Genomic DNA, 6,244 nt, shown 5'->3' on the forward strand with positions numbered 1-6,244 from the left:
GAACACGAGGACTCTCATTAAATAATTACAGCCAGTGGTCACGAACCTGAGGAAATGACAGTATGACAAGGTCGCTCTGCCTGTCAGCGGAGGGCACACTGTCACAAAGCAGACCCGCAGCCCAGCTCTGCCTTTTCTTTCTCTCAAACCATCAAAGCCAGGATATATATAGGGCAGATGAAACACAGAAGGATGTGGAGAAAAAAAGAAGTTTCTTTGATATACAACGTGAATCAATGCGATATTTCATTGAAGCCGTTTTCTCTGTGATACTTCCTCTCTTTTTCCCGGCAGCCGTTGATGCTGCACATTAATATTGGCAGCCTGCGTTGAGCTTGGCAGGGAGAATTGGACTTCAACCGTGTTTTAATGGGGATCAAATGGAACAAGCTCAAACAAAATACACTCTTACATTCCGAGCTAATGAGCTTGGTCACACATTACAAATAACATTTTTTTTCCCTCTCTATAGTCTTTCTGGGACGGCTCTGTATTCCGCGAGATTCAAATTGTTAGCAAGTAGCGTGAAAAAAATGTATTTTTAGTGGGTGAGCGAGCAAGCGAGCGGGCCAGCCAGCCAGCGAGTGATTGAGACAATGCAAACCTGTTGCCTGCCAGCCCTGTGGGCCTGGTGATGACAGACTGACAGATTGAGGGACTGACCTAGAGACTGGCACAGTGGCAGGTTGACGGTAGAGTGGAACGACTGGCTGACGGACGTGATTGGTTGATTGACTGGCAGCCAGAGAGTAGGCAGGTGTTGGCTGCGACGCGCCTCTTCCTGAGATCCATCCAGAAAGCCTGATTCATACAACGGTGTCCCTCGCCAGAAAAAGGCTGTTCGACAAGCTCAGACTCGCGACGCGCCCTGAGCTTGTAGATCTGTTATTTTTAGGCGAACGGCCTCGCTGTGCGACGGAGCATTAGGCTCAAGCGTTAGGCTAAGGTGCAGCCTAGCTGCCAATGACGAGAATGACGAGATGTAGTCTTTTCAGTGGTTTTCCACTAGATGGCGCTGTTCGCTAACCTGGGAGTCACCATTTCACTCCCAGAGGAGCAAAGCAGCAGCAAATCACGTGATCGCAAAAAAAAACCAGCCTGTTCATTTCCTTGTTATTCGATTTGGGAAAATGGCCTTTTCTCTGTTTCTGTTGCTTTTTGTCGAAAACAGCCTACATTCAACTGCCCACAACTATGGAACGGATGATCGCGGTGGCACACTAAGGTTTTATAGATTACCGATCAATAGGAACTTAGTAGCTGAGTATACCACATTCGTTCCATGGCTCCAAGCCGGAACGTAATCGATTGATTGATCATTACAAATATGAAAATGTATAAGCCCACCCATCTGATCACCTAACACGACAGCCATTCGGCTGCCCTTGTTAAGTGGTCAGATGGGTGGGCCGCGAACGCTTTCAATTTGTTGAAGTGGGCACCTAATCAGAAAAGATTGAGCAGTACATAGAGGTTCCACTCATAAGCTACGCCTCTACTCAATCAGACTCTCCGACTCACGGTGGCCTTTATACTCAAAGATCTCCGTATCGGTTCTGTTACTTTTGTGCCATCCGTATGCTGCAGCACCTGTAAATGAGAGGTAGTTAAGCTCATAGCGCGGCACCGAGTGCCACGCTATGAGCTTGTAGATCTGCTATTTTTTTTTAACTCGTGAAAATCTGTGCAAATCTTTGAATATATATTTTGTAACTCAAATCTTTGCTTCTGGGGGTTGCCTGGAACCAAATATTGTGAGATGGGGATCCATGGCCAAATACATTATCTAAAAATGTTTTCTAAATCCTAACAGTATGTTGTTATATCAGTGGTGCTCCAACTTCTCCACGTCAAGGACCCCAAAAATGGCAAAATGGTATTTGGCCGCGGACCCCAATCTCAAAATATGTTGTTCCAGGGACTCCCAGAAGCACAGATCGGAGTTAAAAATGTTTGCTTTAAAACATTTAAATATTTGCACAGATTTGTAGATTATAGATTTTCCACGAAATAAATAGCAGATCCACGCTATGAGCTTGTATATCTGAAATGTTTTAACAGCCAAAGAAATCTTAAAATGACACAGATGCGTTCCCTGTCATAATGGATTAAAAGAACCGATTTCCAACTGGAAAATAGAGCGCAACACCTAAATTATGTCTCATTATGTCTCATACAGTAATAAATTGGGCTTCAGCGGGAGATGTTAGATTTGGGGCCTCATTAGGGATGGTGAGTGGGTTTTTTAGGGGTTGCCTCCATAACCAATGCAAGCTGTCTTATTTACAGCTTGTCTGATTTTAACAAGCATTTGAAATCCACGTTCCTTTTTGTCTCTTTCTCCTCAAAGCCTGTCAATCTGACTAAGCTCAAGTGGAAGATGCAGTGTTCAGACAGACCAGTTATTATATTATTAGTTATTATAGTCTTGAAATAATCATTAGTTTATTTTATTGGTGTTTGGTTTCAGTTTAGTTCTAGTAAACTTTCTGAGTACATCATTAGTTTTAGTTGTAGTTTAGTTCCAGGAATTGGGGGGGGAAACTAAAACCAATGCAATTGTGTTTCATTTTAGTCCCTTTTCTGTTTACCCTTTTTAACCCATTAAGACCGGGAATCTGTGTCACTTTTAGATTTATTTGGCTATTCAAAAATAGCAGATATACAAGCTCATAGCGCGGCACCGAGTGCCGCGCTATGAGCTTGTAGATCTGCTGTTTTTGAAAAAGAAAATTGAAAATGTGTGCAAATCTTTGAGTATACAAATATATATATTTTTGAAGGGAACATTTGTAACTCAAATCTTTGCACCTGGGGGGATTCTACAAAATGTCTTCTAAATCCTAACAGTTTAAAAAAAAAAAGGTATGTTTTTAGCCCTATGTTTTAAGCAAAGATTTGAGTTACAAATGTTCGCTTTACAACGTCTTATTCAAAGATTTGCACAAACGTTCACGTTTTTCTTCAGAAATAACAGATATACAAGCACATGTATATCTGCTATTTTTGAACAGCCAAAGAAATATTAAATTGACACACAGATGCGTTCCCAGTCTTAATGGATTAAACTATATAGATTTTTTTATTTCACTAGTTTTAGCTTTAATCTCAGTTTTATATATTACCCCATTTCAACTTTTCAACTCTCTGTGCCACAGGGATGGTATTGGGGATTTTCTGCTAAAAGGCTCTTTAAAAAGTCTAGGCCAGTTTCAATGAGATCGATACAGATTTCACGTATCTGTTCTTCACCTCCCATCTTCCCAACAAATCCACTGACAAGATAAGAAACGTCAAATTGCATCCCCAAATCCTTTCCAAGTCAAATTAGATTTCTCGGGTTGTATTATGCTGCTCCCTGAGCACGGGTCTGCTAATCCAATCATGGCGCGCCAGGCTTCACTTCACCCCAGTGGAAGACAACATCCACAGAATCAAATAAGATCAGTATTTTATTCCAAAAGGGATTTGCGAATGAAGCAATCACTGAGTGTTGTTATTGAGTTGCATCTCTATGCATCATTAGCTTCAGAGGCAAATAAAACATACATAACCTATAATCATCAGTGGTGGAAAAAGTACTCGCATGTTTTACTCAAGTAAAAGTATTAATACCACAATCTAGAAAAAACTCTGTTACAAGTAAAAGTCTGGTATTTAAAATTGACTAAAAGTAAAAAGTACAAAAGTATTGCCCTCAAAATATCCTTAAAGTACCAAAAGTAAAAATACTTGTTATGCAGAATGAGCATTTCACAAGTTCAATATGTATACAATCTTTTGAAAATAGCTGATCAGCTATTTTCAAAAAGCCGGAGTATATATAAGGCTGAAGTGGTTCATGTATGTGTTGTAATAATAATCTAAATCTAAAAAGTAACTAGTAACTAAAGTGTTTAAACAATTGTAGTGGAGTACAATGTTTGCCTCTGAGATGTAATGGAGTTTGGAGTTTTGAAAATGAGAAAAAAATCCAGTAAAGATACCTCTGTGTGTACTGAAGTACAATACTTGAGTACATGTACTTAGTTACTTTCCACCACTGCAAAAGCGATTGGCGAATGAAGCAAATCACTGAATAGGAAGCTTGTTATTGAGTCGCATCTCTATGCATGCATCATTAGCTTCAGAGGAAAATAACTACAAAACATAAATAACCTATAATGTTATGAGGTAAGACGACCAATATGTGTATTTAATCCTCTATTCCTTATAAAAAAATATATAACCACTACTGTGGATATACCGAGGACGATGAAAAATCAATGTTTAATATTTTTCGAGGCTCTGCTCAAGTGCACAAGCTGTCTACAGCCCAGCTGAATAATGGTTGTTAGTGCGGATCATTCCCATTCAAAGGCAATTGATAGTCTTTATTAGTTATCATTGTTCAGCTGCTTTGGCAGTGCGAAAGGGTTGCCATTTTATATCACTTCAGGGTCACTGCATCAAGCCATGGAGATTGGGGAAACAAGGATTAAATGCTCCCTGGAAGATGCCCTACGAAAAGACGGGTAACGTCAAATTAAAATGAACGATTGCACAGTTATGCTCAACTAAATCCTTATTGTTTTAACTGTGTTTACCGCCACAGCTACAGCTTTTGCATTGATTTATTGAGCCCTGTTTTCTGCACTGACGGCAGACTTTTGAGTAAAAAGGGAAATATGCATGAATGTTAAAGTGCTTCAGTGATTCACTGGGCTTGTCATAAGTGAAGGCACACATTCAGAAAACCATTACTGGGAGGCTGGTTCCAAAAACCTTGCATGGCACCATATGACAGCATTTACTGTGGCAGCTTATTGTGGGGAGATGTTATTCAATATCTTGCTATGCCATTACTCTAATGGGCAACATAGACGTTTTGTGAGCAAGGTTAAAGGTTCAAATTTGAATGTTACATCTGGGTTTTTCTTTTTCCTTCTGGACAAAAAAGCGACGGCGTAAAATCAGCCAGAAGTTTGCTCTGCAGCTGAATATGCAGAAACAGTCAACAGATGTAAACAATATCAGAGTGAAATGAATTTGAAGCGAGCACTTGAGGTGAACTTCTGCAACAGAAAAAAAAACTGGTACTGGAATGAAATTAGAGGTGTAGAGGACGGTACCATTATGTTCTGTATGAGACTGAATCAATTCAACTGAGTTAAAAATAGATGAAGTGCAGGTTACGCATCTTTTTACTTGAAAATGTATATGCCATTTCAATGGAGTGTTTGATATAGTTGCTAGGTAACAGGTGCAACTTGTGCTTGGGCTTATGTTCCCCATAGAATTCGAGTCCCATGTAAACACAACTTTGCAGATCTGCAGCACACGCCATATTTTGAGTAAATCGATCAATTACGTGTATGTGACCCCCGGTTGATAGTGTTCCAGTTCCAATTTTGTCAGGTTATTGTCTCCTTCTCTCAATGTTTTGTACCCTGATTGCACCTGATTTTTCATATTCCATCCTGATTGGCTAAGATTGACATCTAAAGTTTGCGGGAGTGGCTCGTTTTGAACTGAATGCCGCAAATCATGAACGCAGCGTCCAATTGCGGTGAAACTTTGCACGCAGATCTGCACTACGTGGAGGAACAAATGCCACACGTAGCATTGCCTTATTATAGCGCCACCAGGAGGCTGCTCTATGCTGTGTCCAAACATCACGCAAATCAGTACACATTATCTCTATAGTCAAGTAATCAAGACGGATTCGTCCGATTTTTCATATTCCATCCTGATTGGCGAATTCCGAACATTGCTGGCCCACAATAACCTACCTGAATTCTCTCTCCTGATTGGATATTGGTATCCCGACCTGAAAAAATGCATGTAGTACAATGGATCTCTCTCCAAAGAAATCTGGCATCGGTCGGGGCTCTAATCTTAAAAATCCTCTCCCTGCTCCAGTCTGTAGTCAAATGTCAAACCTTTCAAAAAAAAAGACCACCATTGTCCCCCCTGTCCCTGACAAACCAGAAGTGCTCGGCCTGAATGACCGGCCACTCTTTATAGCACTTACGCCTGTCACCGAGCGGCCATTTCACCTCCTCACTGACTGACACAGTACATCCGCTACGGTTTGATCACAGGTCAATGCACTATAGTACGCCCTCCTCCTCCACACTGCCCGGTCCCAAACCAACAGGTCGTTCAGGGACAGCTTCAAGCCACAACAATGTTGAACTCTTGCACAGGTGCAGTGGTGGGGAAAAGTACAAAAGTATTGGTATAAAAATGGACTTAAAGTACC

The sequence above is a fragment of the Gymnoscopelus microlampas genome (genome assembly GCF_963454915.1).
Source record: "Gymnoscopelus microlampas genome assembly, chromosome: 2".
NCBI lineage: Eukaryota > Metazoa > Chordata > Actinopteri > Myctophiformes > Myctophidae > Gymnoscopelus > Gymnoscopelus microlampas.